Source organism: Herpailurus yagouaroundi, unplaced genomic scaffold, assembly GCF_014898765.1.
Source record: "Herpailurus yagouaroundi ecotype Mexico unplaced genomic scaffold, PumYag 188, whole genome shotgun sequence".
NCBI lineage: Eukaryota > Metazoa > Chordata > Mammalia > Carnivora > Felidae > Herpailurus > Herpailurus yagouaroundi.
The window spans coordinates 11,017,491-11,043,012 of NW_024412419.1; the positions used below are offsets into that span (position 1 = coordinate 11,017,491).

The 25,522-nt window shown below is 44.0% G+C and overlaps 2 long non-coding RNA genes across 3 annotated transcripts; one reads left to right on the plus strand and one right to left on the minus strand.

The window, feature by feature from the left end:
• Window positions 1–1,855: 1,855 nt before the first annotated feature.
• Window positions 1,856–13,337, minus strand: LOC121044118 (uncharacterized). Its single transcript, XR_005797141.1, has 4 exons — window positions 13,280–13,337; window positions 13,043–13,146; window positions 4,902–5,103; window positions 1,856–1,961 (listed from the first exon to the last, which is right to left on the minus strand). It is a non-coding gene; the product is annotated as an uncharacterized LOC121044118 (long non-coding RNA).
• A 271-nt stretch (window positions 13,338–13,608) lies between these two features.
• On the plus strand, window positions 13,609–25,206 carry LOC121044117 (uncharacterized). Of its 2 annotated transcripts, XR_005797140.1 has the most exons (5): window positions 13,609–13,717; window positions 15,714–16,148; window positions 21,902–22,669; window positions 23,158–23,286; window positions 24,300–25,206. It is a non-coding gene; the product is annotated as an uncharacterized LOC121044117 (long non-coding RNA). The 2 variants fall into 2 exon arrangements; XR_005797139.1 differs by lacking the exons at window positions 23,158–23,286; window positions 24,300–25,206 and having other exon boundaries at window positions 21,902–23,134.
• The last annotated feature ends 316 nt before the right edge of the window (window positions 25,207–25,522 follow it).

Below are 25,522 nucleotides of genomic sequence, written 5' to 3' on the forward strand. Positions count from 1 at the left end.
GTTGTTAACCAAAGCCTTCTTACCTGCCTCTAATCGCTGCCTCCCCCGCACACCCTCCTTTTTCCAGGCATCAGAGGAGGGAAAATTAGATCATATATTTGAAGCGCTTGGTCTCCTTGTAGGAGAGGGGTCATATAAATCTTCAGTGTTGTCACTTTCTATTCTCTCCATGCCTTTGACCTTAGCTCGCTGAAAATAATTTATAACTGGTTGTAAGGGCACCTGAGAACGGCTCCATCCACCTCATGAGTAAAGAGCCTGAGGCGGGAGCGCTTGGCAGTCACACTCCCTTGACCACAGAACCCCCTCCAGCGCTTCAGGAGACACAAGTATACGGACAACAGCAGCTGTGACATGCCACACGGTGGCAGCAAGGGAGCCACCGGCCAACGAAGTGGGCTAGAAGTCTAAGTCAGGGGGCCGCCTCCCCCTGACTCAGGCAGGCCTCCCCTCACCTGCCCAAATGTACCAGGTGAAAGGAAAGTCAGCTTTGTGACAGGGACCCGTGGATACTCACGGATACCCGTGAGTCCTGCCCACAGTGAGTGTAGCGGCTCCATTGGAAAGTGTGGCTGCAATGTGTTTTCATTCACTGAGTACCAGGACTCAAGAGAGAAAATAGATGCTGACAAGTCTGAGACGACAGAGAAAATAAATAACAATACAGAATTTTTAAAAAGCAGGTCAATTAATGCCCTGTCTCGTTCAGTGTCATCATTTTCTGCCAGGGATCCAGGTCATGAAGTCCCATCTTCTTTGCAACCCGCAAGTAGTTACAACTGAGTGTCACTTGTGTCTCCTGAATATTCCCCATCACCCGTTCGTCTATTTCCCCAGACCCAGTTGCCTGTTTTCCGTGGCTTCTCTGAAGACTTCTGTGTCGTAGGATTTCTTCTAGTGCACCTGTCTGATCCATCCCTTGTATACTTCGAAACCAGAGAAATTCTAAAAGGTGATGTGGGGACAGAGTGGTCTGGGGGTTCAGGCCAGCAGATGAGTTGGGGACAGCGAGGAAGAGGAGGTGAAAGCTGGAGCGCTTCCTGCTGTCACAGCTCTGGGCACCGGAGTGAGCTCTGCGTCAGCCTCCTGGCAGGAGGTGTGAAGTGTAATCAGTATTCATACACCTGCCCGAAGTTTTTCCATGGCTCTGAAATGTGTCTCATGAGACGCAGTCGCGCTCAGGCGCTAATCCCTAAATATATTTTCAGCCTCATCCTTTATTTCTCCCACAGAGTCACCCAACACTCAAGAAAATCGAAAGTCTATGGTCTTCATGTCTTTTATGCTCACATCATCATCATTCCCAGGATTACGGATTCACTCACCCAACTGGGAAATTCTACTTGGTCTTTAGTTTCATGAAAGGACCACTTCCTGTTTTGAAGTCTTCTTTATTATCCACAGGCACCCTCCTCTACACATCTATTTACACCTTTTCATCTACATGTTGTGTTTTTACATGAGTCTATTTTAATATTTTGTATGTATTTGTTTCCTCCACCAAAGTGAGCTGTCCCTCCTAGATTCATTGATTATTTTATTCCTGGCATCCAGCACCATGACTGGATGCTACTGGAATACTTGATTTTACTGAAAGCAAATTACATGCCTGAAGGATTACAAAGAGGCAAGTGGAGAAGAGCGGAAGCAGGCATGAGCATTTTAAGAACAATTTCTTTTCCCCACTTTTCCAGGCTGTGAGTTTATGCTGCATAGTGGGGAGCTGGGACACGTGATGTGATGTTGAGATCTCGTCCTCGGAAGTTAAGCCAAGTACCTTCAATATACGTAAATCGTAAATCGAAATGCCAACATCTTCACTACCCCCGCCCCCACACCTCGCACAGCATCTCACCAAACGAGTTTGAGCGTACGTGGGTTCAAATCAGGTAATGCTGAACCCAAGGTGATTAAAAGCACCTCACCAACAGGTTCCAGGGGCAGTGTTTTATGGGGAAGACCTGGAAGCAAAGCAGATAAATTTTATGACTGGTTGAAGCAGAAGCAGCTGTCTTACCTGGGAAAGTTTAGTTGGTTATTTGTGGTTGCCTGTTCTTAAGGTTCTTTATCAGCTTTGAGTGCATTGACTCAGTCTCAGGTGTCAGTTTGCTTATATAAGCTGCCAAGGTATTAGAGCCACCCCAGTCTAATGGCTCCCTGTTTCATGACTGAGAGTGCTCTGTCCTATATTCAGTCTAGAATTATCTCTCCTTTTACTTCATTTAATGGATTCACCGCAATAGAATTATCTTAAGTTTATAAGGTACTTTATAATTTGCCAGAATTCAAAAGATTGTGGGAATAAAAATTTCCCAAGGCCAGTATTTAAGCTGGGTGGCTTTAGTTGGCTTTACCATCCAATCGTATTCTTTGACCCTGATCTCCACTATTTGAAGTATCCGCCACAAGTTGAAAGCATTACGTTTACTTTATGTGAAATATTTAACACAAAAATTTTAAATAATGACAATCTCAGTCTTCAAGAAAACCAAAATGCAGAAATCACTTGCCCAGTTTTGCACAACCAGTAGCAAAACGCGGACTCAAACTCAGATCGTTCCCAGCCCAAACCATGTGTTCCTGTCCTTTCCTTCTGCCGCCTTTCCATAACCAATGTCGATGCCAGGCTTTATGTCTTCAGACTTCCAAAATCACAATCATTGCCATGGTTCGATTCAACTTCATTATTTTTAAAAAATGCAGTTTCCATGGGAAAAAAACTTTCCTCCCACCTACTCCAGGATTATAATCCAGCTTTCAATGCCACAGCACATTCTTTCTTTTTAGGCAAATTAATTACGAGCTTTGATTAAGAGCCTATGAAGACTTCCTGCACCAATCTGCACAGCAGAGGTGTGCTGAAAGACTATGTGGTTGAAAGACCAGATCAAGTAAATAGTTCAGAGGTTTTAAACTACTCATCCCTTAGCCCAACTCTAAAAAGATGGAGATTTTAGTGCCTTTGCACATTTCCAAGTACTCTCTCTGCACGTTTGAGTCTGTTTTATTCACTGAGCATACATTTGAGCTATACGGACATAATTTCATTGCCAAAGTCAGTGGAATCTAACTTCCCCTATCTCCATCGCTGTGCACTTACTTCAGGGCCTCATCTCTTGCACAGGCAACCGCATTTATCAATCATTAATGTAGATGGCACCCACAATTATAAGCCGGCTTCGTGTCAGAAATTTTCATACAGGCTCTCCCATTTTGCTTTCAAACCATCGTGGGAGATGTTCCCCGCTCCCACCCACATTTTACAAGCCCATCAGACCCAGAAAATAAGTTATCCATCATCACTCAACCTGGCAGAGGCAGAGCAAGATACGAAAATGAACATTTTCTCCTGCCTTATTTTCATACCATGCAGCAGGGGGCCCTGAGCTCCTGGCTGGGGGGAGAATCCATGCAGTGATGAAGGGGAAGAAGGGCTAAGATACACCCTTTGCTGTTGACCATAGGCCATAACCAGCCACCACTTTTTTAGGTGGTCTCCATATTCACCCTCACAGGCACCGACCGTCAGAGACCAAAATGGGAAAGATTTCTGAGGGCAGGGAAGCCTAGGCCATGAAGGGAGGATAAGACTCAGAAAGGTGCAGAGAACCTCAGAAGGGAATACGATTTGATGGGTGTTGACAGAGGGGAGGTGACATTACTGTGTTTGTGATCTTCAGAGGCATTCTGCTAGACACTTCCACTTGCATTACTCACAGATCTACTATATTATCTGTCCCACTTCAGGGATGAGGTAACTCAAGATAGGAGAGAATAACTATCTTGCTTCAAATTATACAGCTCATAAGTAGGAAAAGCAGAAGCAAAATCTGAATAATTGAGTGCCTACAGTGAGTCAGTTTCTGGGTACTCAGGAGAAAAAGACAGTGCTATGAAGCTTTGTGTAGGTGTTGGGGGTTGGAGGAAGCAAACAAACACTCTCAAAGAAGCACACAGAGTTTGTTAAGAAAACACGGAACAGGGACTCCATCAGACTGGAAAGTCATGAAAAGTTCCTTTGAAAGTGTCCGTGAAAAGAAAGAGGTGTCTGAGCCCAGCTGAACACAACACCTACAGTAAGTATGCTGGCTTGGGTGAGGCAATCACGCAGATGCCCCAGGAGCATTAGCAAACTAGCTGGAGCAGTTTCTAGAGTTTTTAATCTCTAACCAGGAAGTCTGGGTGTCATTCCGTAGGCAGTGTGGTGGCCTGGACAATCATAAGGTAGGAGAGAGCCTGCATCCATCAGGTTTGCCAATTCAGTATCTTAAGGGGAAATGTCACTCTTGCAAAATGGAGGCAGGATTCTAGGATGCAGAATGCAGTGACACCTTTCGGACTCTGATTATAGGGCAGGGGTACGTGCGGTGACCAGGATGGGGCTGGACGTGTTTTTTTTTTTTTTTTTTTTAACGTGCCTCTATATACAGCACCAGTGCATAATTGGTGCTTTATACATATTAAGTTGATTTGGACAAAAATATGAATAAGATTCATCTCAGGTTGGATTCTCTAGGAGCAGAGGAAGAAAACAGAGTTCTTGTTAAGTGATTGTGGGGAGAGGCTCTGAGGAGAAGGGAGTGAGGGAAGCAGGGCAGGAGAAACAGCTCAGCAACAATATGGGTTCCATGGGAGATGGGCTTTGGTCCAGCTCCACATGGAAGCGCCTGACCACAAACCACAACAGGTATTCCACCCACCTGGAGGTAGGTGTTTGTGTTAGGCTAAGGGCAACAGAAGGGTCAGCTATGACTTGTTGGCACCTAGGAGAGCAGAGCAGCTGGTAAAGGATCTGAGGGGCAGGAAGAGCTTCCCCTAGAGCAGGGATGTTCAGGGTGCACCACACTGGGAATATCTTAGAAATGCGTATTTCTCAGATATGCATCTCAGGCCCCACTCACACGTGATGAACTTGAAACTCTGGGAGCAAGGTCCAGCCAGTTGTTTTCCCATGCCCTCTAGACGACGGGGATCACTGTAAAGTTGGAGGAATACCACACTGCAGGATCCTGTACTGGGTTCGCTCAGACTCCTCCTCCCCGCGTGGTGATCAGACAACTTCCTGGTCATGGAGCCCTTGAAAGAACAAAATCTGACCTTGACCTAACATGGCAAGGGAGGAATGTAAAGGAAAGGAAATGTCACTGTAGCACTGGGTATACTCAATGCTTATGAATTTCTGGATTTCTTCCATAATAAAATCATTATAGAATTCAGTCAGATTTAGGAGCCTAAACTTTACTGGTAAGAGAGAATAGCTTATTCTGTATAACTTAGAGAACAGCATGAAGTTTAGGGGATAAAACTTTGGCTTTATATAAGAAAGACTTTTTTTTTATTTTTATTTTTTTATTTTATTATTATTTTTTTTTATTTATATATGAAATTTATTGTCAAATTGGTTTCCATACAACACCCAGTGCTCATCCCAAAAGGTGCCCTCCTCAATACCCATCACCCACCCTCTCCTCCCTCCCACCCCCCATCAACCCTCAGTTTGCTCTCAGTTCTCAACAGTCTCTTATGCTTTGGCTCTCTCCCACTCTAACCTCTTTTTTTTTTTTCCTTCCCCTCCCCCATGGGTTCCTGTTAAGTTTCTCAGGATCCACATAAGAGTGAAACCATATGGTATCTGTCTTTCTCTGTATGGCTTATTTCACTTAGCATCACACTCTCCAGTTCCATCCACGTTGCTACAAAAGGCCATATTTCATTTTTTCTCATTGCCACGTAGTATTCCATAGTGTATATAAACCACAATTTCTTTATCCATTCATCAGTTGATGGACATTTAGGCTCTTTCCATAATTTGGCTATTGTTGAGAGTGCTGCTATGAACATTGGGGTACAAGTGCCCCTATGCATCAGTACTCCTGTGTCCCTTGGATAAATTCCTAGCAGTGCTATTGCTGGGTCATAGGGTAGGTCTATTTTTAATTTTCTGAGGAACCTCCACACTGCTTTCCAGAGCGGCTGCACCAATTTGCATTCCCACCAACAGTGCAAGAGGGTTCCCGTTTCTCCACATCCTCTCCAGCATCTATAGTCTCCTGATTTGTTCATTTTGGCCACTCTGACTGGCGTGAGGTGATACCTGAGTGTGGTTTTGATTTGTATTTCCCTGATAAGGAGCGACGCTGAACATCTTTTCATGTGCCTGTTGGCCATCCGGATGTCTTCTTTAGAGAAGTGTCTATTCATGTTTTCTGCCCATTTCTTCACTGGGTTATTTGCTTTTCGGGTGTGGAGTTTGGTGAGCTCTTTATAGATTTTGGATACTAGCCCTTTGTCCGATATGTCATTTGCAAATATCTTTTCCCATTCCGTTGGTTGCCTTTTCGTTTTGTTGGTTGTTTCCTTTGCTGTGCAGAAGCTTTTTATCTTCATAAGGTCCCAGTAATTCACTTTTGCTTTTAATTCCCTTGCCTTTGGGGATGTGTCGAGTAAGAGATTGCTACGGCTGAGGTCAGAGAGGTCTTTTCCTGCTTTCTCCTCTAAGGTTTTGATGGTTTCCTGTCTCACATTCAGGTCCTTGATCCATTTTGAGTTTATTTTTGTGAATGGTGTGAGAAAGTGGTCTAGTTTCAACCTTCTGCATGTTGCTGTCCAGTTCTCCCAGCACCATTTGTTAAAGAGACTGTCTTTTTTCCATTGGATGTTCTTTCCTGCTTTGTCAAAGATGAGTTGGCCATACGTTTGTGGGTCTAGTTCTGGGGTTTCTATTCTATTCCATTGGTCTATGTGTCTGTTTTTGTGCCAATACCATGCTGTCTTGATGATGACAGCTTTGTAGTAGAGGCTAAAGTCTGGGATTGTGATGCCTCCTGCTTTGGTCTTCTTCTTCAAAATTACTTTGGCTATTCGGGGCCTTTTGTGGTTCCATATGAATTTTAGGATTGCTTGTTCTAGTTTCGAGAAGAATGCTGGTGCAATTTTGATTGGGATTGCATTGAATGTGTAGATAGCTTTGGGGAGTATTGACATTTTGACAATATTTATTCTTCCAATCCATGAGCAGGGAATGTCTTTCCATTTCTTTAAATCTTCTTCAATTACCTTTATAAGCTTTCTATAGTTTTCAGCATACAGATCCTTTACATCTTTGGTTAGGTTTATTTCTAGGTATTTTATGCTTCTTGGTGCAATTGTGAATGGGATCAGTTTCTTTGTTTGTCTTTCTGTTGCTTCATTGTTAGTGTATAAGAATGCAACTGATTTCTGTACATTGATTTTGTATCCTGCAACTTTGCTGAATTCATGTATCAGTTCTAGCAGACTTTTGGTGGAGTCTATCGGATTTTCCATGTATAATATCATGTCATCTGCAAAAAGCGAAAGCTTGACTTCATCTTTGCCAATTTGGATGCCTTTGATTTCCTTTTGTTGTCTGATTGCTGATGCTAGAACTTCCAGCACTATGTTAAACAACAGCGGTGAGAGTGGGCATCCCTGTCGTGTTCCTGATCTCAGGGAAAAAGCTCTCAGTTTTTCCCCGTTGAGGATGATGTTAGCTGTGGGCTTTTCATAAATGGCTTTTATGATCTTTAAGTATGTTCCTTCTATCCTGACTTTCTCAAGGGTTTTTATTAAGAAAGGGTGCTGGATTTTGTCAAAGGCCTTTTCTGCATCGATTGACAGGATCATATGGTTTTTCTCTTTTTTTGTTGTTGTTAATGTGATGTATCACGTTGATTGATTTGCGAATGTTGAACCACTTGATCATGGTGAATAATTCTTTTTATATGCCGTTGAATTCGATTTGCTAGTATCTTATTGAGAATTTTGGCATCCATATTCATCAGGGATATTGGCCTGTAGTTCTCTTTTTTTCCTGGGTCTCTGTCTGGTTTAGGAATCAAAGTAATACTGGCTTCATAGAATGAGTCTGGAAGTTTTCCTTCCCTTTCTATTTCTTGGAATAGCTTGAGAAGGATAGGTATTATCTCTGCTTTAAACGTCTGGTAGAACTCCCCTGGGAAGCCATCTGGTCCTGGACTCTTATTTGTTGGGAGATTTTTGATAACCGATTCAATTTCTTCGCTGGTGATGGGTCTGTTCAAGCTTTCTATTTCCTCCTGATTGAGTTTTGGAAGAGTGTGGGTGTTCAGGAATTTGTCCATTTCTTCCAGGTTGTCCAATTTGTTGCCATATAATTTTTCATAGTATTCCCTGATAATTGTTTGTATCTCTGAGGGATTGGTTGTAATCATTCCATTTTCATTCATGATTTTATCTATTTGGGTCATCTCCCTTTTCTTTTTGAGAAGCCTGGCTAGAGGTTTGTCAATTTTGTTTATTTTTTCAAAAAACCAACTCTTGGTTTCGTTGATCTGCTCTACAGTTTTTTTAGATTCTATATTGTTTATTTCTGCTCTGATCTTTATTATTTCTCTTCTTCTGCTGGGTTTAGGCTGCCTTTGCTGTTCAGCTTCTATTTCCTTTAGGTGTGCTGTTAGATTTTGTATTTGGGATTTTTCTTGTTTCTTGAGATAGGCCTGGATTGCAATGTATTTTCCTCTCAGGACTGCCTTCGCTGCGTTCCAAAGCGTTTGGATTGTTGTATTTTCATTTTCATTTGTTTCCATATATTTTTTAATTTCTTCTCTAATTGCCTGGTTGACCCACTCATTCGTTAGTAGGGTGTTCTTTAACCTCCATGCTTTTGGGGGTTTTCCAGACTTTTTTCTGTGGTTGATTTCAAGCTTCATAGCATTGTGGTCTGAAAGTATGCATGGTAGGATTTCAATTCTTGTAAACTTATGAAGGGCTGTTTTGTGACCCAGTATATGATCTATCTTGGAGAATGTTCCATGTGCACTCGAGAAGAAAGTATATTCTGTTGCTTTGGGATGCAGAGTTCTAAATATATCTGTCAAGTCCATCTGATCCAATGTCTCATTCAGGGCCCTTGTTTCTTTATTGACCGTGTGTCTAGATGATCTATCCATTTCTGTAAGTGGGGTGTTAAAGTCCCCTGCAATTACCACATTCTTCTCAATAAGGTTGCTTATGTTTATGAGTAATTGTTTTATGTATTTGGGCGCTCCGGTATTCGGCGCATAGACATTTATAATTGTTAGCTCTTCCTGATGGATAGACCCTGTCACTATTATATAATGTCCTTCTTCATCTCTTGTTACAGCCTTTAATTTAAAGTCTAGTTTGTCTGATATAAGTATGGCTACTCCAGCTTTCTTTTGGCTTCCAGTAGCATGATAAATAGTTCTCCATCCCCTCACTCTCAATCTAAAGGTGTCCTCAGGTCTAAAATGAGTCTCTTGTAGACAGCAAATAGATGGGTCTTGTTTTTTTATCCATTCTGATACCCTATGTCTTTTGGTTGGCACATTTAATCCATTTACATTCAGTGTTATTATAGAAAGATATGGGTTTAGAGTCATTGTGATGTCTGTATGTTTTATGCTTGTAGTGATGTCTCTGGTACTTTGTCTCACAGGGTCCCCCTTAGGATCTCTTGGAGGGCTGGTTTAGTGGTGACAAATTCCTTCAGTTTTTGTTTGTTTGGGAAGACCTTTATCTCTCCTTCTATTCTAAATGACAGGCTTGCTGGATAAAGGATTCTCGGCTGCATATTTTTTCTGTCTATCAAACTGAAAATCTCGTGCCAACTCTTTCTGGCCTGCCAAGTTTCAAAAGAGAGATCAGTCACGAGTCTTATAGGTCTCCCTTTATATGTGAGGGCACGTTTACCCCTTGCTGCTTTCAGAATTTTCTCTTTATCCTTGTATTTTGCCAGTTTCACTATGATATGTCGTGCAGAAGATCGATTCAAATTACGTCTGAAGGGAGTTCTCTGTGCCTCTTGGATTTCAATGCCTTTTTCCTTCCCCACTTCAGGGAAGTTCTCAGCTATGATTTCTTCAAGTACCCCTTCAGCACCTTTCCCTCTCTCTTCCTCCTCTGGGATACCAATTATGCGTATATTATTTCTTTTTAGTGTATCACTTAGTTCTCCAATTTTCCCCTCATACTCCTGGATTTTTTTATCTCTCTTTTTCTCAGCTTCCTCTTTTTCCATAACTTTATCTTCTAGTTCACCTATTCTCTCCTCTGCCTCTTCAATCCGAGCTGTGGTGGTTTCCATTTTGTTATGCATTTCATTTAAAGCGTTTTTCAGCTCCTCGTGACTGTTCCTTAGTCCCTTGATCTCTGTAGCAAGAGATTCTCTGCTGTCAGCTATACTGTTTTCAAGCCCAGCGATTAATTTTATGACTATTATTCTAAATTCACTTTCTGTTATATTATTTAAATCCTTTTTGATCAGCTCATTAGCTGTTGTTATTTCCTGGAGATTCTTCTGAGGGGAATTCTTCCGCTTGGTCATTTTGGATAGTCCCTGGCGTGGTGAGGACCTGCAGGGCACTTCCCCTGTGCTGTGGTGTATAACTGGAGTTGGTGGGCGGAGCCGCAGTCAGACCTGATGTCTGCCCCCAGCCCACAGCTGTGTCCACAGTCAGACTGGTGCATGCCTTCTCTTCCCCTCTCCTAGGCGAGGGATTCACTGTGGGGTGGGGTGGCCTGTCTGGGCTACTTGCACACTGCCAGGCTTGTGATGCTGGGGATCTGGTGTCTTAGCTGGGGTGGGTAGGCAAGGTGCACAGGGGCAGGAGGGGCAGGCTTAGCTTGCTTCTCCTTAGGTGATCCACTTCAGGAGGGGCCCTGTGGCGGCAGCAGGGAGTCAGATCCGCTGCCGGAGGTTTGGCTCCGCAGAAGCGCAGAGTTGGGTGTTTGCGCGGAGCGAGCAAGTTCCCTGGCAGGAACTGGTTCTCTTTGGGATTTTGGCTGGGGGATGGGCGGGGAAGATGGCGCTGGCGAGCGCCTTTGTTCCCCACCAAACTGAGCTCTGTCGTCAGGGGGCTCAGCAGCTCTCCTTCCCTTTGTCCTCCAGCCTTCCCGCTTTCTGAGCAGAGCTGTTAACTTATGACCTCCCAGCCGCTAAGTCGTGCTTGCTGTCGGAACACAGTCCGTCAGGCCCCTCCGCTTTTTGCAAGCCAGACTTGGGGGCTCTGCTTGGCCGGCGAGCCGCTCCTCCACCCCGGCTCCCTCCCGCCAGTCCGTGGAGCGCGCACCGCCTCGCCGCCCTTCCTACCCTCTTCCGTGGGCCTCTCGTCTGCACTTGGCTCCGGCGACTCTGTTCTGCTAATCCTCTGGTGGTTTTCTGGGTTATTTAGGCAGGTGTAGGTGGAATCTAAGTGATCAGCAGGACGCGCGGTAAGCCCAGCGTCCTCCTACGCCGCCATCTTCCCTCCCTCCCCGACTTTTTTTTTTTTTAAATCGAGGTAACTATATATAGTAAAATCATTGCAGTTGCCATGTATTGAGGACCTACTATACATCAGGAACTTAATTACATGACACATAGAAATCAGGGCCTCAGCTGGATTAGAGAAAGGAATTCATTTACCTACAGTTTTAAGTAGGTGTCAGACCGTGGTATGAAGTTTTTATTTTTTTTTATTTATTATTTTTAAAATGTTTACTTATTTTGAGAGAGAGAGAGACAGCGAGAGAGCGCAAGTATGAGTGGGGGAGGAGCAGAGAGAAAGGGAGAGAGAGAATCCCAAGCAGGCTCCGTGGTGTCAGCACAGAGCCTGATGCAGGGCTTGATCCCACACACCATGAGGTCATGACATGAGCTGAAATCAAGAGGTGGCTGCTTAGCCAACTGAGCCACCCAGGCGTCCCTCTGGTATCAGGTTTTTAAAAGACTGGATTTGGGGCGCCTGGGTGGCTCATTCGGTTGGGCGTCCGACTTCAGCCCAGGTCACGATCTCGCGGTCCGTGGGTTCAAGCCCTGCGTCGGGTTCTGGCCTGATGGCTCAGAGCCTGGAGCCTGCTTCTGATTCTGTGTCTCCCTCTCTCTCTGCCCCTGCCCCGTTCATGCTCTGTCTCTCTCTGTCTCAAAAATAAATAAAACGTTAAAAAAATTTTTTTAAAGACTGGATTCATATGAGCAGAAGAATTTGCCAGGAATATGCACTGTATCACATTTGGGGTGCAGAAATTTACAAACACGTCTTCGGTCTCAAAAGAAGATCCTTATGATATTGAGCCGCAGGGATGATGTGCCAGGCCTCTAGAGAGAAATAAACATTTGGCAGAAATAACAAAACTCTGCAAATTAAAAGGGAATTTTCTACCTAGAACAGTCTGAAAACACCCATAAAAAGACCCAGATTCCAACAAGTGATAGACAGCAGCTCAGGGGCAAGGTCCAGAATGAACGCTGGGCAATGAGAATCCAGAGCTGGGAGCTATATCCAGGAGAGATGGGCCACTAAGGGAAGCATATCAAAAACCCAGGAAGGTCTCCATGGCAGAGTCAGTGGTGATAAAAAATTCCCAGGGGACTTGAGGGGTTAACAGGAGACTTGGTCCACCAAATGGGCAGGGGCTAATCTCAGCAGCTCTTCTGATGGCATTGGTCAGAGTTTCTGCCCAAGCTGACCGACAGCAAACAATGATGGGGAAGGCTCATGACATTGGACCACAGAAGAGAACTGCACAGGTGCTTAAAATAGCCCAAGTTAGGGGTGCCTGGGTGGCTCAGTCAGTTAAGTGGCCGACTTCGGCTCAGGTCATGATCTCATGGTCCGTGAGTTCGAGCCCCGCGTCGGGCCCTGTGCTGACAGCTCAGAGCCTGGAGCCTGCTTCAGATTCTGTGTCTCCCTCTCTCTATTCCTCCTCTGCTTGCTCTCTCTCTCTAAAAAATAAAGGCTAAAAAAAAATTTAAAAATACCCCAGGTTACACAGATAACAGCCCCAGGACTCACAGGGGGAGGAGGGCACCTCTGAATGAGGCCAGACAAGGCTCTCTATTCTCCCCCATGAAACTGTGGGGCTGTAGTTACCTAGGTATACCAAAGTATCTCTAATTCTTAAAATAGTCACCTACAGTATGTGTTGTTAATCATCTCTCCAGATTAAGGAGGGAAAAGCCAAGGCTTTAACAGCTTTATTTCTGCTCACAGCCATACAGCTAGTCAGGATTTAGCTCACTCAAAATCCAAATTAAATTTACCTGGACTCTTGTCTGTGTAAGTGTTTCTCAAAATGTAGCCACTTGAACACCTATGACTGAATGGCCAACAGCATCTCTAGAGCTTGAGTCCCAGGAATCTGAACCTGCAGCAAGTTGGGTGATTTGTGTTATGCACACATTTCTGAGGACACCTCCTCTCTCCATGTTGCCTCTCTATCTCCCACAACAAAACCAGGATCCTGCAGAAGTACGTGCACCATGGAGAAGCATTCCAACCTGGGATGGATGACCACAGTTCGCAGATGTCTGGGAGTGGGCTGCTGCAGGGCAGGTGCGGAGCAGGAAGTGCTTGATTTGATGACCTCACAATGGCCAGCTGCCATTGACTTCCATAAGTCCAACCTCTCAAACTTCCTAGAGAGCTACCATGGATGGAATTTTGTGTTCCAGAAAGATATGTTGGGTTCTAACCTCCTGTGTCTCAGAAAGTGACCTTATTTGGAAATAAGGTCATTGCAGGTGCAGTTAGTTAAGATGAGGTCATAGTAGAGAAAGGTGGCCCTTAACCCAATATGACCCAGGCACTTATAAGAAGAGGGACAATATGAAGACATACACACAGGGAGGACATCATGGAAGGACAGAGCAGAGATATAAATGATACAGCTGCAAGCCAAGGAGCACCCACGATTGCCGGCTACCAGCAGAAACTAGGTAGAAGCAAGGGAAGATTCTACCTAGAGTCTCAGAGGGAGCATGGCCCCACTAACTTAACTTAGGACTTCCAGCCTCCAGAACACGAAGAGAATAAATTTCTGTTGTTTTTACAGCAGCCCTTGGAAATTAATTCCTTATAGCAGCCCTAGGATATTAGTATAACAGCTAACGACAGGGAAATTTAGTGCTGCCTCTCCTCCTCTTTTGGAGCTAAAATTAGATTTATTTATTTTGAGAGGATGGGGGAAGGGCGGAGGGAGAAGGAGAAAGAGAATCCCAAGCAGGCTCCACATTATCAGCGCAGAGCCCAACGCAGGGCTCAGTCCCAGGGACCATGAGATCATGACCTGAGCCAAAGTCAAGAGTAGGGATGTTTAACCTAATGAGCCACCCAGGTGCCCCAAACTCTTTTTGGTTCTTGACTAAGAGAGCCTAGACTTGAAATCTCTGAGACTGAACACACGCTATGAAATCAAAAGTGTCTGTCTTCAGAGAATGTTGATGAAATGTTTGAATCCTCTGGCTTCCCCTCTTCTGCTGTCACCACACGAAATCTCTTCCAAGGATGATCCCTCTCTCTCTCCTACTTCTGTTACTGTGAAGAGAAGTTCCAAGGCACAAATGCCCCTGCTGTAATCTCCTTCCAACGGTGCTGCAGACCATACCAAACTGCATCAAATCTAGCAATTTCTGGTACAAGAATGGTTATCAGTTGTTGGGGGAAAGAAAAATATATAGAAATATATATACATTTTATACAACATTTTAAAAGCACTACTTCTGAGTCGTTCCTGCCAGTTGGAAGGGCCAAATCTCAAGGCCAGCAGCCTTTTGATGTTGAAATGTTTGTGTTGCCTGACAGGACCCAAACATTTGTAAATTGGGGACTAAAGCTAATACTGATCGCAGGGGGAAGGCAAGGCCAATCTCCCACTTCCGTCAGCTCAAAATAAATGTTACTTCTTCTAAAGGCACATTTAGAGCCTGAATCCAGGATGAATCAGACCGAGTGTTCTTATTTAGATAATAGTGAAATCAGGCCTTAGAGAATTGTTAGTCAGCAAAACTTAATTTTGGTAAACCCATGCTGCGGGAAAGGAAATGAAGGGAGATGGAACCGGATTTAGACCTGCCGGAGACCAAAAACAGCGAGGTACAGAGGAGAAAGATCAATCTGATGTTCCTCTTGCTTGAGGAGAAGCTGGGGTGAGCTGTAGGAAAAGGAGTCGCTCACTTTGCAAAGTTGGTGAGCTCCTTCCAGCTACGAGATCAGCCTGGGAACACTGTCCTACAGTGGCTTCTCACGGATACCGCTCCACTCAGTGGCCTTCCTCCTCCTTGGCCACAGCTCCTCCAGCAAGGCTCCTGCTCATCCCCGTGGCTGACGCCCCTCCCTGCATGGTCTCAGAAGCTGTGGCGCATCATGTCCGGACAACCCTCTGGGACCTCGGGTGCAGTGGTATTTCCCCAGCAGAGCCCTTGCAAGGTGGGGGCTGTCACTTCTCATTCTGAAGTGTCTTCAATATGATGATGGATTAAAATGGCTCTGGGCAAGAGAGACAGTCTGCCCATCCTGTCCTTGTCAGTCACCAGATGTGGGACAAAAGAAAGTTATAGCAAGAAGTGTTAGTTCCTCTGCTTTTCTCTCTCACACTTCTCTCAGTCTTCTAGAGTAATTCCAGGAAGGAATGAGAGACATTAATAGCCAGCGGATGGGAACACTAAAGTACTTCATTTAAATTCTTCCTGGTCCTATGACAGATTTCTTTCGATCTGGCCTCATTTCGTCTGGTGCTGTCCTCAGCTTAAAAACTCACAGAACTCACTAAGCAAACCACAGGAACCTCGGAAGTTAAGTACATTCACTGTGGAAGGGTATAGCACATCTTGTTCTCTCAAGGAATTGAGGTAGTCTATATCCCACTTTACTGAATACATCTGAAAAAAGAGAGGAACCATAAAAGATCTAAAATGATTTTCATTCTCCAATCAGGGTGCGCCAGTCTATGGGAATAAAGTCATGGAAAATACCCTCCATTTTCCCTTAATGTGCAAATATTCGTGGAAGAGAAATACAGCAAAGAGAAAAGGCTATTACAGAAAGAACCATAATAGACGTGAGGAGAGCACGCAGGGAGGATAAACAACGCTGCCCAAAGATTTGCAAAGACGTGTTCTTGCAGGAAGACTGAAGGTTCGCCAGGTATTGGCACATAAGAGGAGGAAAGTGGTGGGTGGTGCCTGTTGGGTGGTGGGGGGCTGGGGGGAGACAGGGAATGGCAAGGAGAGAGGTTAGGTCCTTAGGGAGCAAAATCTATGATGTTTGCGGAAGGCAATAAGGAGCTCAATGGGGATGAGCAAAGATACAGACAAGAAGAAAAAAGAGATTGGACGAGTGCTGGAATATAAAGACTACTGCAGAATAAAAGTAAGTTTTCTCTGGCAATGGAAAGTCATTGATGGGTTTTAAACACAGGACTGAGGATTGGATAAAGTTTTGACAATTTCTCTGGCAGCAATGTGGAAAATGTTTTAGAGGGAACAAACCTAGGAGTGGGGTAGGAGGCTTGTTAAAATACTGTTGCCACTACCTAAAGAGCAGAGAATACACGTCTGGGATATAGGGTCAGGGTCTGAAGAGGCAGTGCCATAAGCCTGGCTCTCTGCAAACTATGTACACAGTGAACTAATCTGGAATCAATTTGTTAAAAGGACAAAAAAAAAAAAGAACCAAAAATAAAGATATCTTAAGAAAAATAATTTTCTCACCCCCTACTCCTATCTAAGGAAGCAACAACACCATCGTGAAAAGAAGCTAGAATTTAAAAATATATATATGTATTTTGGGGCGCCTGAGTGGCTCAGTTGGCTAAGCGACTGGCTCTTGATTTTGCCTCAGGTTATGATCTCATGGTTGGTGAGTTCAAGTCCCATGTCGGGCTCTGTGCTGACCGCTCAGAGCCTGGAGCCTGCTTCGGATTCTGTGTCTCCCTCTCTCTCTGCCCCTCCCACATGCTCGCTCTCTCTCTCTCTCTCTATCTCTCTCTCTCTCTCAAAATAAATAAATAAAACTCAAAACAAAATCTTGATAGCATCCAGACCATTTTTCCCATAGAGGGGAAAGATTGTTTTAAATATTAACTGATATATTTTCCTGCGTTGTAATTTTTCCTTACCTGCCACCATTCTACCATTAAACTGTTTGAGGGTAGGACTAACAACCATAAAAAAGGGAGGTCGCAAAAGACTCCAGCGAGAACCACCTTTTAAACCCTTGATCTCCTAACCCGGTCTTGGCACAGAGGCAGTAACCAACTCAGTAACTCACTCACTGTTGCTCAGCCTGTAGGAAAACGTTGTATTCTTTCCAGATGTATTTCTGGCTCTGATGACAACTCAAGCAGATCTATGACTTTATGGCCACTCTTGGTTTTAAGAGCAGGTCCTGTTTTCAAGACTAGTGCTCCCTTTTTGATACTACAGATGTCCTTTTGAGCACACAACAAAAGGTACTTTGTCTCATCCAAAGAAAGCTTTATACTCAGGTCATCCCTAACCCAGCCTGGAGACCTAGGCACCTTGGACACCTCCCTCTTCCCATTGAGGCTCTTACTGAAAGAAGAGTAGGAATATACAGGAAAGGGGCAAACATTCTTCTCATTTATTAGGTTTGGTTCTAGTGGCCCTCTGTAGTTATGCTGACTAGTGATGTCCTCCATGCGACAGGTGTCATGTGCTGATTCTTCCAAGGGGTCCAGAATCCATTGTGTGAATTTCATCCCTGCACAAATTCCTGACATTGACAACTGGACCATAAGCCAATCACTCCCTTTTCAATTTCTGTCTCTGGGAACACTCCCACAGATGTTGGCTTCCCCTTGTCCCTGAAAGATAGCCTATTGGATAGCTAAGAGATGGTTCAAGTTTAGCTACTTTCTGCACCATCCATTTGGGCCATTCTCAAACACCCTGCTGCACTAAACACTAGGAGTGCAAGCAGTCTGCCACTGGATGCCCTGTTTCCCCACCCTGCTGTCACAGGGGCTCCAGTGACCTGTTGCTTCTGGGCTAGAAGCAGGCACGCATTTCTATGTTTACCAGGACGCTCGTATTAAGCTCCCTTAAGAGTAACCTGTGAGTGCTACACTCTGATGGGCTTCGTTGTAGTGACCTGTGACTTTTGCAACTCAGCAATATCCACCTGGGGAGGGTGGTCCCAGTCCCTTTCTTTCTGACCTCAAAGAACTCTCTGGATGATTCTCTTGGAGAACCCCTTCCCTCTCCCAACCCAAGGAAAAGGTAAAAGCTTCAGACATGACTGCTACTGTAAAGTTTTCTTGTCCTGTAACCAATTCCCTTGGAATGGCCAGTCTCCTGTTTGCATACGTTGTTTGGGGAGGGGAGGGTGGGGGATCAGGAGCCTGGTTTGGCAACCTTTTCACTAGCACTGGAAGTACTAACTGGCAGCAACTTGGTGCTCTATTTAGAATGTCGCAGTACTTACTGTTCCAGGTTTGGGGCTTCAGCCAAAATTCCAGGACAATAGGAAAAGCCTCATTCAATATCCTATTTTAACAACTTTGAAAACTGAAGAGGACTTTTGTCATTGTCATTGTTGTTGATTTTAGCTCTTCAAGAACTATAGTGCTCGGAATGTAGAGTCCAGCCTCAACTATGGAGAAAGGAAGAGGCAAGGCTGACCTAAGAGCTGTGTAGCAACTAGACAAGGAAATAAGAAAGTAAAGTTGTGTACTGAACATGGGTAATGGGGAAAGCTTTGGGACGAGATAGAAACGTGTCTGCACGTGTGAAGGTTGGTTGGGAAACCACTTCTTGCTCTGCTTTTGGGGTCAAAACCTTGGGAGGGAAGGGTGGTTGACAACTTCAAATAACTTTGGAGGCTCTCAAAGCAGAGAGGGTTTATCTCTCTTGCTGTGGGGGAGAGCTCTTTGCTTTACAAAGAGCCAGAGGGTAGAACAGAAACAGCTACAAGGAGACCCAGAGAAGGCCCTGTGGAGAGTCCTACAGCCCTGTCATGGAAGCATCTAAGAGTATCTGAGAGTGCTAGCCAATAGGAAGAGCCCTCCAGGCTGGAACAAGGAGGAGACAGGGTGTGTTACGTCTATAGGCACCTATAGGTGAGTCCGCAAGCAGATGCTACAGTCCCAGCAGGGACAGGGTGTGACCAAGACCTGGAAGAATGAGATAACCTCAGCGGCGGCCTGTAAGAACACATAATGGGTTGAGATTCTATGCTCACCCCACCCCACCCCAACCTGGAGCTAGCACAGACTTTTGCACCTCTATTCTTCCCCAGTGGAAGAGAAGGAAAGGGGAGGGACTGGGAGAAATGGAATTGATGTAGTAGCTACCTAAGTGAGATTGGATTTTATTTTTTATTCATTTTTTTAAAGTTTTATTTGAGAGAGGGGTGCCTGGGTGGCGCAGTCGGTTAAGCGTCCGACTTCAGCCAGGTCACGATCTCGCGGTCCGGGAGTTCGAGCCCCGCGTCGGGCTCTGGGCTGATGGCTCAGAGCCTGGAGCCTGTTTCCGATTCTGTGTCTCCCTCTCTCTCTGCCCCTCCCCCGTTCATGCTCTGTCTCTCTCTGTCCCAAAAATAAATAAACGTTGAAAAAAAAATTAAAAAAAAAAAAGTTTTATTTGAGAGAGAGAGAGATAGTGTGCGCTAGTGGGGGGTGGGGGGCAGAGAGAGAGAATCCCAAGCAGGCTCTGCACTGTCAGTGTGCATCAGCTGGAGCTCAAATGGTGAGATCATGACCTGAGCTGAAACCAAGAGCCAGATACTCAGCCAACGGAGCCATCCAGGCACCCCTGAATTTTAAATAAAAATGACTGACTTACCTTAATTTGCAAGGCTGAGTTTTTTGCCTTAGAAAAAAAAAAAATAGGTGGCTCATGAGCTAAGTTGAACTCAGATATGGAGAAACATAAACGCGTCCTTGGTCCACTGCAGACTGTATGGCTAGGCAGTCCCACCTCACACCCGGTCTTAAAGATGGCAGATTGCAACCGGGTTGTGGTGAGGAGTGGGAACTGCCTTAGAATCTAAACAGAGTTTGCAACGAAGCCAGATCTCTATCCTGATCGTAATCATTGCCTTACACCAGAAGGGGTAATTTCTACAACCACAATGGGCTGATTAGGAGCATTTAAAGAAGAAAATATTTCGCTAACACATTTCCTTTGGATGTGATGAATCCTGTCCTGCCACAGCCAAGCTCTCAAACCAAGCCAAAATCCAAATCTCTAAATAATGTGTTCCTCTCCTTAATCCCCATCACTTGGACATGCATCCATGTTGATTAAAATTGGCGTCAGAATACCTGGAAGGTTTATAACCTTCATTGAGGCAATGGGGGAGATACTGATTAGGTACAGAGGCAGAGTATGTGCCTCTTATTTAGCAAGGGGGCTCTAAGAGTCAGCATGCTGGGGGGGGGGGGGTCAGATCTAGAGTCTGAAATTTACTCTATGTGCAACCTTGAGCAAATTGCTTAAATGTTGTGTGCCTCAGTTGTTCCTTGTGTAAAGTAAGGATGATTATATTAGTTCTCTCAAGGTCTCCTAAATCGAAAGCCAACATAACTACTTACAGGTGAATGTGTATAGGAGTGAGTTCTCCGTCAGGTCAGACATTCAAGTTCAGGCTGGACAGCCACATGGTGGGGATGTTGCATTGGACTGAGTAACTGGTGAGATCCTTGCCAGCTCTGAATATCCTTTGAAAAAGAAGGCTCAGTGCCAAAGAACAGCATCCACTTCGAGATAAACCCAACTGGCTCTCATTTGGAAAAGGAGGCCAAAGACACACAATCTATTTGAAACTAAGATAGAAAGGGGCCAAGTCCCCTTTGCTGTTGACTCAGCAACGAGAGAGTGGTGTCAGGTGCATTGGATGTGGTCAGGAAGCCTGGGCTAGACCCCAGTTTGCTCTCAGCAGCCTGTCTTGGGGAAGCCAAGTAATAGACACGGACTGCAGATTCTTCACTTGTAAAATGGGTGTAAAAACTGTTTTTTTCTCGAAAGGTACTCATGAGGATGAAATGAACCAATGTGAAATTGCTTTGAAAATGGTAAATCACAGGATGAATATAGGTATTATCATTTTCAGAGCTCAAATTACACTATACATCATTAATTCTGAAAATAACATATATAACCTCAGACTCAGGCTGTGACTAAGCCCTTATTTTAACAATCGTGATGGGTGTAGAAGTTAGAAAAACTACCATTTCAAAAGTTCTTGCATATTTTCTCTACCACTCAAGAGTGGAGACTCCAATTTACCTTCAAGGGAAGCTGTGATTTTCTGAACAAATAAACATAAAAACAAAAACAAAACAAAAGGCACAGCACCTGGGCCATATAGGTTTATGCAAAGATAAGCAATCTTACCTATTGTTTTTAGGAATAATTAGGTCATCCTCAACTTTAATGCTGAAGTCTTAGACACAGTAAAGCTTTTCTCTATAAATTTTTACTCAGATATTTATGGACAGAAACTCTACACCAGGCAAATAAGAGTGGTGACAAGTCAGATACGTTTCTCATGGTGTTCACAGGCTGTATCATAGGAGACAGATAAAATAAGCAAAAATGACACGAATAACATATAAAGTGCCCTAAAGGCAATGAGGAAGTAAAAAAAAAAAAAGTGCTATTAAGAATCTGTAAGCTGAGGACCACTAAATGTGGAATTGGGGAAGTTGTCCTGAGAAAATAATATTTAAGCTGAGCCTTGAAAGATGAGCAGGAGTTGGGGCGCCTGGGTGGCGCAGTCGGTTAAGCGTCCGACTTCAACCAGGGTACGATCTCATGGTCGGTGAGTTCGAGCCCCGCGTCGGGCTCTGGGCTGATGGCTCAGAGCCTGGAGCCTGTTTCCGATTCTGTGTCTCCCTCTCTCTCTGCCCCTCGCCCGTTCATGCTCTGTCTCTCTCTGTCCCAAAAATAAATAAACGTTGAAAAAAAATTAAAAAAAAAAAAAAAAAGAAAGAAAGATGAGCAGGAATTACCCAGGTGCAAGATGCCAGATGAGAGCAGAAATGTTTGTCCATTGTTTCTTTGAAGATAAGTGCTCTTTTCCTCTGGATGAATTTAGATGACTATGCCTATAAAGTAATTGCTATTCATGATAAGTTTTGTGTATTCTTCTCTGGATAGACAACGTTACCAGAAGAAGCAAGCTAAGGTGAAAAGTGTTCAAGAAGGGCAAGGATATGCTGCCATATTTTATGTCTCATCCTGGAAGGAGGTGTTGTAAAAAGAACAAGACTGGGCTCAATATTGACTGGACATCCTAGACTTCATGTGTGGCTTTATGGGACGTAGCCCTGTTGGTATAATCGTCTTGCTGTCGCCACTTGGTATCCAAAGTCAAGGTCCCTCACTAAGTAAGGCTGGATTTTTACTTTATGTACGCGAATCATCTCACTGTACCATCCTGTGAAAAGGTTAATCCCAGGAAAGAAAATGAAGACTCACTTTTTGTACCTTTAACCAAAGTGTAGTCTGGGCTTGAACTTGAACCTGAAAACAAGCATGACCTAACATGATTATTATGAGGAATTGCCTGTGATGTGCTTTCCTTCTTTCTTCCCCCATCTTGGCTGTGCTCTCTTGGAACAGTGGAACTTTCTCCTCCATACTTGGGAAGGTGAAGAAGGGAATCCCGTTCTGGGGCCTAGAGCAGTGGGGGAGGCCTTGTCATCCGTAGAAGACAAGTATGTCTGGCAACAAGGTGATCCCACAGCAGTGAGAAATGTGGCGACAAAGCTGCACTTTATCCTGGCACTGTCACCCTATAAAACAGCTGCGGCTAAGAAACCTCCCACCCATTCTTTGGTGTTCTGGGAAACAGCCTGCCGCAAAGTAACATCCTTCTCCAAATGACCTAAGTAAGACTCGCAGACGCTCCCTTGTTTATATATGGTAAGACCAGACACAGAACCTCCACATTTCCATTCTTTGTCTCATACATGATTGCCTATGATGATTGCTCCCCCCGCCCCCTACCCCACAATCAGAACAAAGTGCTTATGAATCCAATTGTGATTAACTTTCTTTTCTCTCTAATCCCTGAATTCTGACCTGAGCCTGAGCCAGCATCCAGCCTCTCCTTGATTCCCATCCGCTCCCCAAGGACAGGCTGACCTCAGAGTATAACTTTCTGTGATGTGATCAGCCACCCTTTCATCCCTGTTCCACACACATGGTTATTTCTGGTCTTGTTTATTTTCCTCAAAAGAAAAAACTCTCTCTGCCTAAACCTTGATCATAAACCTTGCTGATCTATTATTACAATAAGTAGAACTCTCTGACCACATGATCAGAGAAATAATCCTTGAAATAATCCTTGAAACAATCCTTTCAAATAAAGTCTCTCTTTACTAAGTCCAGGTTTGTTTTTTATCTGACAGTGGTGAGATGGAAGTAAGCCCCAAGTGGAAAAATATGTGGGACTCCATTCTGAACACACGTTCAGATGAGTTAGCATCCTGGAGAAGCATCAGAAAGAACAAGAGAAAAGTATAAAGAAGGACAATTAGGTCAGAAGTCTTCATGGGGTCATAATTTTGGTATTAAATATGAAATGTAATCTAATTTTGGGAACAGTTTTTGGAAACAGGATGGTTAGGTTACATATAAAATATTTTTTTAATGGGAAAAACACCCCAGGTGGCAGAATCCAGCCAGCTTAGAGCAAGCAATTCTTTCCCAGGTATTGGAAATTGCTCTAGCATTAAAATCTAGCCTATTATGAAGAATATGCAGTTAAGGAATAAAGTCCTTATCTCCACAGGCAAAGACTCTGCCTTTGGCTAGGAGTAATTCCTCTCTCCCTACCTGCCAGGAAATGCAGTCCCTAACGTTTTTCTCAAAGGTGACCCCAAACACCTCTAAGAAAGTTAAAGACACAACAGTTCCTTCTATCATCGCCACATCTTTGTTCTGACCTTCTCTAGAGATTGAGGTTTCGTCAATATTCAATAAAAGCAGAATTATTAACACCTTAACTCTTGTATTTACTTACCAGTTAAACATATAATCCTTTAAAGTAAGAAATGGTAGGAACAGGGAGCAAAGGCTAACCTTTAGAGTCAGACACACTGAGGTTCAAATGCAAGCTCTGTCACATATTCGCTCTGTGATCTTTCAGGGCAGGTTAATTGAGCTCAGCAAGGTCATCACTAAGTAGAAATGATAGCTCTCATGCTATTAGAGCATTATTATTAGGATTGGTAATCACTAAAAACATTAGGATTATTACGATCGGTAATCACTAAAAACATTATGAAAACATTCTTGGTCTTGAGTAGATGGGACTAAATCTTATTTTTCCCCCTCAATTCATGCTGAGCACATTTGAAGCCAGGTCTTCCATTTTCCCTCTCTCAAGTCCAACACAATGACTGGGTTTCATCACTCATTAAAGCCGATTATTTCACCAATTTTAAAATTATTGTGAACATAGAAAAACTAAGTTCAACACTAACTCAAAAAGATTTATAATGATTTTTCCTTTTTTTTTTTTTTTTTTTCTTCTTTCTATTTTTTTTAGTAATTACATATTGGTTCCCATTCCTTTCCTTCCCATGAATCATCCAGGTTTGCCAAGCTTGGCAAGGCCAGGGCCAAAGAGGCAGCCAGGGCTACTGAGGCACACAAGACCCAGGCCAAGAAGGTGACTGAGACTAAAGGAGTGACCAGAACTTGTGGGGCTTGGGCAGAGGAGGCAGCCAAAGGGGTCAATATATTGATTATAAAAGAGGGAAATGAGCAAATAAGAAAATAGGAACCATGTTTCTCATTGGGAAAGGGAGTTCAAATGACACAGCTAGAATAATTCCTGTGATTTGGGGATTTGAATTAGAGGTATGGATGAATTTATACCAACTAACAGAAGTAATGGACTTAAGTACAATTTGGAAATAAGGAATATGTTGCCAAGAGAACCCCCACATGCCAAAAAGACACTGGGTGCTGGAAAGGTCAATAACTTCTTTGGGGGGCAGTGTAAGAGATAGAATGTGCCAGAGAAATCTGCTCTGCTCTCTACAGAGACCTCAGTTATATAAGAAATAAAACATCTTATCCTCTTGTTGTGTGTGTGGCATCTTCAGTCTTGATATCTGAAAAAAATTGGTAGGATTCCATCATGCCTCTGTAGTTGGGTTACGGCACTTACAATGGAGAAAGCAGGTAGGCACCACCTTAGCAACGTGATCTAATTTCACATCATCAGTGACAGGGTAAATATCACATGCCTTCTGCTGTGATGAACAGAGAAGGACACAACGTCATTTCTGTGGTATTCTTGCCAAAAATGCATAACCTCCATTAATTATAAGGAAATGTCAAATGTAAAGGGAGGGGAACTGTACAAAACAATTGGTCTCTAGTCTTCAAAATATCACCATGAAAGACAAAGAAAAGACTGAAGAACTCTTCCAGATTGAAGGAGATTAAAGACATAAGTGAGCGCAGCCTGTGATCACGATTTGTCTCTTGGACTAGAGGAAAAATGGTTTTTGTTTGCTAGTTTGGCTAGAATTGTCTCATTATTTGGACAATTGATAGAATTTTCACAGGGTCTGTGTACTGGATAGTAATCTATCAAATTCTTGATTTAAATAGTTTTTTCCAGGGGAGGGGTGCCTGGGTGGCGCAGTCGGTTAAGCGTCCGACTTCAGCCAGGTCACGATCTCGCGGTCTGTGAGTTCGAGCCCCGCGTCAGGCTCTGGGCGGATGGCTCAGAGCCTGGAGCCTGTTTCCGATTCTGTG